Here is a 10,354-nt window from a genome sequence, read left to right as displayed (position 1 = left end):
AAGAACAGTAATTGAGACTAGATTCCTGAAGGATAAAGGCTCCACATCTGAACGGATGACAGTAAATGAGATCTGAATATGTAATAGGAACCAAGAAGGATTTAAATATAAATTATGGATACGTCAGAAATTTAGAGCGCTCTAAAAATTCTCCCTCACGCTTCAATTATAGATTCGCCTTAGTGCTCCACCGATCTATGTGGTGCCCGCATTTATACACTGGTGGTTTTGAGAGTAATGCCAAATAATCTCTCCTCTGTTTTACAGAAAAAAAAATCCACGATTGTACTCAAAGAAGCCAAAACAATTAAATTCACAACGCTGTATGTTATTTTCAAGCTCAGCCCTTGTTAGACCTGTTTTATGCTGCCAGACACTTGTTAGAGCACTCACTTCAGGTTTGCCACCTGTTTCGTTTGAGCAGGGGTGGAACATCTTGAATAGCATCTGCGGGATCAGAGAGCTACTAATGATGGCATACCTCAGAGAAAAAAAGGACCACCACTGTCATCGTATTCATGAATATATAAAAATATATACAGTTCATAGCCTGCATTGGCTGCCGGGAAGTGTGCACCGAATTAGACGTTACCGCTCTGTAGTTGGCAGATTTGCGCTCCTGCGACATACACTAACATATGATAATGCTTTTTAACAAACACATACTCAAACAGATACAGCAAGATGAGGTCTCACTTTTGTTTTCACAGCAGGGGGGTTCTGTGAGAGCAGTGTTGCTATCGCCTGCACTGACAACTCTTGTGTGCCGAGATGTCTGATGAGCTGCAAGGCTCCTGCAGGAAAACCGAGAATTACTGTGCAAGGTGGAGCACGCTGGAGGGCAGTCAGTATCAGGGAATTTAAAAATTAATGTGTGCATACAGGCAGATAGATACTCTGCCCATTTCAGTCACCTCAGTCATTACACATGAGAAGCTGAGTATTATGGAATGAGAGCTGATTAGTGTGAGAATGTGGTTAAAATAACTCCTCTGTGTAAGCACACATAGGTTAACATACTGTAGTATAGACACTATCTGTGCCACTTATTTATGCTATTCCCTGCCTTATATCTGTTATTAGAGTCAGAACTTAAGAATTTAAGATTATATTCACCCTCTGTTTGATTTCGAAGCAGAAAGCTGGAGGCAAAGCGGTTCATTTTACTGTGCTAAGCAAAATTATCAAGTAGCTGATGGGCAAACGCTAAGTGCACTGAAATTGTTGGTACACAGCCAGCTTCCATAATGAAATTCCAGTTTGCTCCAGAGGTACAGATAAAATTGAGAAAAAAATCGGCATAGTAATTACTTTCAAGTGAGAAAACATGTGAAACACAACTAGACAAGAATCAACAATTACCTAAGTTCTCCAAAAAACGCATCAGCCGCTAAATTAAAACTACCCAAAATGAGAACAAAGAATAAACAGAACCAACGGGAGAGTTAGGATTTTCGTCCTTCTGAAGAAAGACTACTAGTAGACTGATCAATTGTCAGTTTAGAAATAATCCACCTGTTTGTTCAACTGACAGCATGGCAGACAATTTGCCAGCAACAAAGGCAAACCTAGTTTAATTTTTGGAAAAAGGATGAAGTGCTTTAATACTGCCAAAAAATGTTTTTCTTTTTTTTAAACCAAATTAATGGTTTCATGAATGCTTTGCAGGCCCTGTCAAAATAAAAAAAAAAGAAAAGAAAGGAGAAAAAAAATGGGCAAAACATTAGAAACACTTAAATTTATTTTCTGCCGGCAAAGTTATTACTTAAGTAGAAATGCCCAAACAGGAGAAAAGTAATGTGGGAGTCAGTGGTGTGTGCTAAAGCAAAAGAAACCAAAGCACAATCCATGAAGAGAGTTTTTGTAAAGGGACTTAGATGGAATCTTTTATAAAGCCCCAGGACTGTTGAGGCCGACTGTTTTCAGCTGCACTCAGATGGTAGCCCCCCATCAGTTACCTGCAAGATCTTCCACAGGTTTGCCTGCAATTTAAAACTTTGATTCTCATATGTGTGTCAGTGTTTTTTTTTTTTTTTTTTTTTCCTGTTCTCCTCTCTGATCTGTGTTTGTATATGGCGACCAATATATTTTTCACACCCTGACTGAAGTAGATTTAGAGAACCCAGATTTGGCTTTATCCATCTTGTTTGACTGACTCAGTATGTCTATTTGGGGAAACAGTTGAAAACTAATAAACATCTCAGAAAATATTCTGCGCATATGGTAACATCAGGCTGTGTGAAAATGAAACACAGTTTAGTTCGAAGCAGAATATCGTGAAATTAAACATTCTCAACTCGCACATTTTTCCACCGCAGGACATTGCAATCAATATTTGTCACAGTTAATTCCTTCTCAAGGCCTCAACCGAGACAACTAAAACTGAAATGAGTGATAGGATGAGTTAGCAACAGGCGACAAAATTTTAAGTTACATTACTTCACTTTTGTTTGAGCAAAGAGAAAGCGCTTTATTTCTCAAGACTTGAACAAAAAAAAAAAAAAAAAATGCATTTGCATGTAAAATTGATTCAATCAGCAACTCCACTGATTAAATGAGTATGTGATTCCTGTTAGAAGGATGTTCTCCAACCGAGCAATAGCAACAAGACAGACACTAGAGAACATAAGTTTCTCCCTTCCTCCCAGTCCAAAGTCCTCTTAAGGAACGGGTTTCATTATGTTTGGATTTGGGGTTACTGAGACCGTGAATAACAGCAGGGATTAGGTGGTCCCTGTTTATGCGCTTTCCACATGCAACTGGCCATCGGCAATAAAGAATCTGTCCAGATATAATCAAAGAAAACGAATCTACGAAGCCACCGAAAGGACATCGAAATCCACTTCACAACCATCAATCGCCTCTTGTCGCCTTAAGGAAACTGAAACAGGGGTGTGGCCCTGTATGCACCATGATCAATCACTGGCCTAATCAACCCCTTGTCTGGGTCATTTAAACCCAAATAAAACGCACAAAATCCATCGGGCATGTGGTTTGGCTCAATCAATAAGCAGCTGCGTTCAGATGTGCCCAAAGCAAATGAGCGGCTTCATTTATTCATTTATTTATTTATTTACGGCGTTGGCGTCCTTCTCCGATGGCAGCTGTCCATCATTGTGGAGCTGCTACATCAGAGCAGAGCAGCTGTGAATCAGTGAACGGAGGTGTTAAATGTATTTTCATTATGCAAACAGTTGATTAAAATGATGTTTTAAAAAATAAATAAATAAATAACAACACACACACACAGAGGCAGCAACTCCAACCACCACCAAAACCTGAAATATGGAAACAGCTTGGAAAGTATCAGTTTTAACTGATTTCAAACAAGAGTCACAGCATCTAAACATCAGTGTTATTTATTGTTTCTCCCGAAACCTGCAACACATTTCTTATTCATTAAGAAATGTGCTGCAGGTTTAGTGTATTAAAATAAAAGTGATCAAAGGGCCCAAACTCTCGTGTTTTTATTTTTTTGTTGAAGTTGTATCTAGTTAAAATCTTGCGATTCCTACTGAACCTCAGGATTCCTTACCTTATGACAGCTGGATCTGTAGGTGTTGACTTTAGCCTCTTATGCAAAAGGATCAGAAATAGTTGCTGTGCTCAGGAAACTAGTGAGTACCGGCCAAAGCCAGCTGTGTGATAATTAGACGATTTGGACGACTATTGACGCTCAGCGGACAGCAGATAGTATGGCATATCTAAACCATTTTGCCTTTCTGTTATGGAACAAAAGAGAGTGTCATAGTTTTTATTTGAAACAACATGGGCAAAATGTCAGGAGCAATTAGCTGACACTGTGGTTGGCGAGGAAAGGGGTAACCTGCTGTTCAATGGCCTTTAGTCAGATTTTGACTTTTGTACTTGTATCTTCCCTCAGTCGATTGTCAACAAATACACAGAATATGGAAAAAGATAAATAAGAAGATGATGAATATGAACTTGTATGAGTTTTGTGCACGGCTCTTCTGCAAAAGCCTTTCCGTCTGCAAAGGTGGGATCTTCATTGCTGCCATTATCGGCAACACACGTTGCTGCTAACGCCAGCTGCATCTGTCTGCATAGATTTGCGGGCTACTTTGACGCACAATTTAATTTCTGATTTATGTTTGCCAGAAAATGCCACTTAAGTCTCACCATTTCCACATGCAGCTGCTAAAATAATCAGAAAATGTACTTGTATTTTACAGTGTATTGCTGGTATGAATGCTAAGTCATGCCAACGTTCGACAATGTGCTACTCTCCCCCGATGACTGCTCCGGTCACCAAGTAACCAAGAAACTTTTTAAGGTCTTTAAACTGTTGATTTGAACTTAAATGCGTTCATGTAAAATTGTAATTTCCGGGCTCGGTCTGCATTGTTTCCTGCCATATTATTTTCATTACCATAAGTATTCAGTATAAGTATCCCTCACCATGCCACTTGAAATTGATTGGAGGCAGTTTGATAAGGCACATGAGAACAAAAAGGAGACCATGAGCTGGAAGCAGGCACCTTCAGAATTCAGAGACAGAACTGTGTCAAGGCACAAATATGGGGAAGGTAACAGAAATGTCTCCTGTAGTGAAGGCTTTAAAGAGTAAAGTGGCCTCCAACAGTCTTGAATGGAACAACCAGAGCTCCTCTTTAAGCTGCCGCCCAACCAAAGTGAGCAGAATTATATTTCTGCTTTAAAATTATAATGTATTGAATGTAGATTTGCAGTTTGAGTATCTTTAGGCTGCAAAATAGGCTGAATGCAATGGACTGTATACATGGAGTGATAGCTTCACAAATAGATCCTGAAATATTAGTCATTTGTGCAATGCATAAAATCCTGAGGGTACGGGTTTTTCAAAGCGACACAAAGGGGAAGAATAAAATGTGATTCCTGTGTTTGACAGTGGAATTATTGTTAATGTCAGCTAGTTTGAGCGTTTCTGAAACTGCTGATCTACTGGGATCTTCACGAGTGAAATTTACCAAATGGCTACTTCCAGCGTGACAATTCACAATGTCAAAAAGCTCAAAATGTAACCTCGGACTATACACTCGAGTTCCAGCCCTAGTCTGACCCATGTACTTCACGTCTGGGTGGATTCTGGCTGGTCCCTTTGCTGTTGACTGACAGCCATATTATTTTCTGTAGTTAGCCACATTTGGTCCGCATGTGTCCCAATCATCAATCGATCAATGTCAGACGTATCTTGGTATCTGGGGAAGATTGTGGCGGCGGGGCAGATTCGTACTATAATTGTGCAGTAGATATATCTGTAAACATCATCTGATCCAATCATGTGAGCAAACAAAAGGTTTCCTGCTTCTTCATTTTAGCTTCTTTTGAGAGCAAACAGAGGCCTTGCCCCTGTAGGACAACGGCGTCTCTAACAAAATGTTCAGTGAGCGCTATAATTGCTACGATCATTCTTCCTTACAAGTGACATGGGACGAAATGCTAAACTTTATCCGAAACTAATACGAATCTTCAGCAGACTAAGCCGAACAAATGAAGTGAGCGTCCTCTAACAGAATAATCTCTTAAGATAAATAAAGATATTTTATCCTTCCACCAAAGGGAGTACTGCTCAGAGAGGCACAAAGAGGGAATGTTGAAATAAAAACTACAACTTTGGAAGATCCTACTTCATTTGATTAACTCGGACTGCGTAAGCTTCAAATGAACTCCAGACAAGCTTTGAAATATATTTTAGTATTATGGATTTGGTCCCCTCTCATTTCAAATTTGAGCCGTATTAGGACGGGATCTTTTATATAAATAGTGGGACTGCTTACAGCAAGCTAGGAAAAAAAAAATCAGACAAGGAGAAAATAAACCGCTTACATGAATACTGAATGTGCTTTTGAGTGCTATTTTTGTGATTTGAAAAATTTTAACTTTCCCATCAAACTCCCTCTTACAAAGCACATGAAGCTCAACAAATACAAGTTAGATGAATTTAAGAAAGTAACTCAAAATAAAACTGTCAATAAATGAAATCAGAACGTCTGTTGGCAGCTCAGTGAATGTTTCTGTTCTGAAAACACCCATATAAAGAAAGTGAACTTCAAAATATCACCCTGAAATTCATTTTGTTATTAAAAAAAAAGGAAAAGAAAAGCAAAACCAATGGTGTCTATTTTAATGACCTCAAGGTTTTTTGCTCTGTTGGTTTGCGGATCCAGTTTAATTACTGAAAATCTTCAATAGTGACAGAGTTTTTGGACATAAGGACAAGTGTCAATGAAAGAAGGACACTGAGGGAAAGAGGCAGCAATAAGATTCCCTTGTTCTGTCTACATTCATATCACCGCCAAGACATTTCAGTGACCCGGGTTTGTTCAGCCTTTTTATTGATTCAGCGGAGTTGAATAAACATCCAGGATATATATGTTTGCTTTCAAAGATACATTAGATCTGTGACAAAAGATGACTGTGACTACGGTCCCCATTGTGCTTCCCTGGACAGTCCCTGTGAGCAAAAAATCTGCAGATAGTTATTTTTAACTCGTATTTGTCCTGTTTTTAATTAATCAAATTAAGGCTCACATAATAAGTGTGTTTAACCTTGTTAAAATGGGAATGAAGAGTGTCATAAAAGCTGCTTCAGACAGCCAGGGATTCAAAGGTCACAAACTTAAGGAACTAATCCTGCAGGGACAGTAGGTGGGCAAAAACAAACCTGAAACCTTGTAAGTCCAGAAAGCCAAAAATTGGATGTGGAGCACAACTACTGACACTGTGAGCTACTGCTGGTTGTAGGATAACATGCCTATAGGATAAAAATTATACACAATTATTTTCAATATTACAAAGACAAAAAACATGGTAACAAAACATTAATTATATTAATAAGTATTTTCTCGTAGTTTAAAGGCTGTCTGAGGTGAAACTTTAGTGGGAAATACTGACCAATCATCTGAACAAAGTGAAGCTCTTCTACGCAACTATCGTTTAACACAGAATGACCATTTTGCCTTTTACACTTATGGCAAGCCCTAGTTTATGAACAACTTCCTCTCAGACAGATGTTTTTATAGGTTGTCTACATACACAGTCAAGCTAAATCTCAATCTGATTTCCACCAGACAGATGGGAACCTGTAGGAAAGGCTGAGTGGGTGTTTACCACAAGTAAAGATGAAATATTTCACTCTGTAACATGAATTCTGAAAGTCATCACTGCTGTCAAACTTTATTTTCAAAGAATCAATACTTATTGTCCTCACGCTGGCATCTTTTCCTCATACACCCACAGCCTACAGTGTGCCACAATTTAGTGCTATAATGTCAGGATTTTCCAACAAGAGAAGGTGGAATTACTTAATGCTGTCAAGTATCATGCTGCTACCATCACCCTATAATCTCTGGATTGCAAAACGTTAAATGGGAAACTGAGATATCCAGATATCCTCGACACTATAGGATGATGACAAGAAGAAAGGTGTTTCATTACTGTGGGGTGCTATGCTGCGGTGCGGTGCAAAAGCCTGACAAGGTGGCTTATTCTCAGTGGTTTATATCTTAAAAGAGAAAGATTATTTGAATCGCTGAGAGGAAAAAAAGCTTCTACCAGGACACAGCTGGTTGTTTATCGCCATTAATACCGCAGCAAAGGCGTACTTTACAAAGTTAATTGGCAGTCAGCAGCAAGTGGTCAACAAAAGGAAGAAAAAACAAAAAAGATTGTCTTTTTTGGAGGTGTTGATTTTGATTGTGGTGTTTGATATGGTGTCAGTTTAACACCAGGTGTTAAAAACGAAAAAGAAATTATGGATGTGTTTGGGCCGTGTTCATGTTTCCCTGCGATGCGGCATCTGTATGAACTAAAGAACTGAAGGCGCGGCATGAAAGTTAGCTTGTTGGCCTACAAATGTCATATTTTTTTGCAGAAGCTTGTAATTTAGAAGCAATTTCTGTTATGGCTGCTCACAACAAGGAAACATTTCTTATAATATTTATCTCTGTTAGTCATTCGAATTGCACATAGTTGCACACAGAATTAAAAAAAGAACTTTTCAGAGTTCAGCTTCATTAAAGATCCTCCAGGTTGAGTGGAGGAAAAGAAAATTATGCTTGTACTTATTCTGGAGGTTTTATTGGAGACGCCGCACAAGTCATGTTAGAGTTCTCAGTTGAGTATGATATGGGCTTCTGTTTTTTTTACCTGTGGTACTTATTTATTTAGTGCTGGGAGACGTGTGTGCACATGTGCTTGCTTGATCTTAGTCTTCAATAAGCATTATTTTGTGTGTGTGGGGGGGGGGGGGGGGGGGCGGTGGTGACCCACACAAGATCATTTTAGAGCTCACTGTCTTGCAATGCTGTGGCAACGGACTTCACTCACCACTGTGTGAAGGATGTGAGGCCAGACAAGTGCAGTGCTGCACACAAGAGTTCAAGGACGTATTATGAAAACGTCCTGTCTGTACCTGCTGTCTCTGTGAGACTGGAGAGGGGTTTGCTGGGTAGCGTGTGTGTGTTTGTGTCTGTGTCTGTGCGCGCATATGAGAAATATGTGTGTAGGTTACTGTAAAAGTCACAACTCAATATGATTGTTTTTAACTGCTAATTACATCAGTGGCTTTGGAAGCCCATGGGAAACGAGCAATAACAATAATATGAATCACTAAACAGTAAAGAACGAGGTTATAATTTTAGCAATGCAAGAACATATGCAAAATAATTGTGTGTGTGTACACACACACATATATATATATATATATATATATATATATATATAGTATGTGAAAATGTCTTCAGTAGAGATTGTTACCTCTCAATATCTTTTTGAAACAATGTTTATGTATTTATTTTTCGTTTGGGGACACTCAAACAAATTACCTGTGTCCAAATGGTCGTATATCATGAAACTTTTTGGAGCAGGTTGCATCTCCTGACATCATTCACCAAAAGCTGCAGGTGAAACTAAGCTGTCTAGTGGCCAGCTCAAGAGGCCTGATGGATAACTTCATAGCTTTAATAAAAAGTGCAGCATGTCGACAAAAAAAAGAGAGAGAGAGAGCGATGGGGGGACGGGAGGGTCCTTCTTGCTTATTTCCTGAACAGTAACTAAAAAAGGGAATAATAACAGATGCTGAACCTTGAGTGTTTTATCGCTCATGAAAATAATTACATTTTTATTGTAGGTATTTTGTATTAATGTGAGGACACCGCTGTCTGCTGTTTGAAAGTGAAATGTGATTTTTATGAGCAAGTGGACAGAAATAATAAAGAGTAAGAGGCAAAAGCTGGTTATTGAGCCTATAGTCCACCTTTATTATAATAATCCATTAGAAATCTGGTTTCTTTCTTGAAGCGATAAGGTTCATATTGTCATGTAAATTTAAGTTTGATTTATTTCCAACTATTTGTTGGCACCACCGTCAGTGGGACGGTGCTTCAAAAGGTGTCCACAGAAACACGTAAGCACTGTGAATGGATAAGGAACATATAAAAAGCAAACAGAGAGACCTAGGCATGGTCCTTCCTGCACATGCAGAGCATCTTTTAGCTTCCGACATTCACTCCGTCATGCAGGCTGCTAAGCCACAGTAAAATTGAAACAGATGAGATAAATTAAAATGAGTCCCTTTGCAGTTCACCAAAATAGTTTTCTCTCTCTGGCTCTATATACTTAATTCTGTGCCACTTCCATGTTTGCTTCTTTGTTAAGCCTCAGATGTTGCCCGTTAATTGAGCTTGAACAGTTCAAGCTATTACTTATTCGGAAAAATGGCAGACCTTCTCTCCAACTGACAGTCATGGACAGAAGCAGAATGACAATGTACTTTATTCATATTTTGGTATTTAAACAGGGGCGACCATAAATATTGCAGCCGCTGTTTGTCTCCTCCGTACAGTCTCCCCATTCCTCCACAACGAAACAAAAACTTTAACCATGACATTGAGGGAGCTGACATTGAAACTTTGCATTCCACTCTGCATCCAGCTTACATCATGGCAACACGGAGGATCAAGTGTGATCTTGACTTTCAGAGGCTGCTAATGCGCGCGTGTGTGTGAGTGTGCGTGTAGGTGGGTGTGTAAAGAAAACACTCAGCATGGAGAGGATGGTGCTCAGGCTTAACAAGCTGAATCACTCTGTTTCTAGAGAAAAGCTAAATTGATAACAAAACTGTTGACGCCTGCTGTCCAAACGCAGGTACATGTGGTGTGTTCCACTGAAATTAAACATCCCATAAATACAAAATACAAATTCTGTGTCATAACACACACACACACACACATAACGTTAGAGCTGGAATCCTCCCTTGCACGAATCACTGGCACTCAGCCAAGTATTGTATTTCTGAGTCTCCACACGTGAATTTTTCCTGAAAAAAATCCGGGATGTTCCTTTAAAGGATGAG

The sequence above is a fragment of the Echeneis naucrates genome, chromosome 8 (genome assembly GCF_900963305.1).
Source record: "Echeneis naucrates chromosome 8, fEcheNa1.1, whole genome shotgun sequence".
NCBI lineage: Eukaryota > Metazoa > Chordata > Actinopteri > Carangiformes > Echeneidae > Echeneis > Echeneis naucrates.
This window is presented reverse-complemented; position numbering follows the sequence as displayed.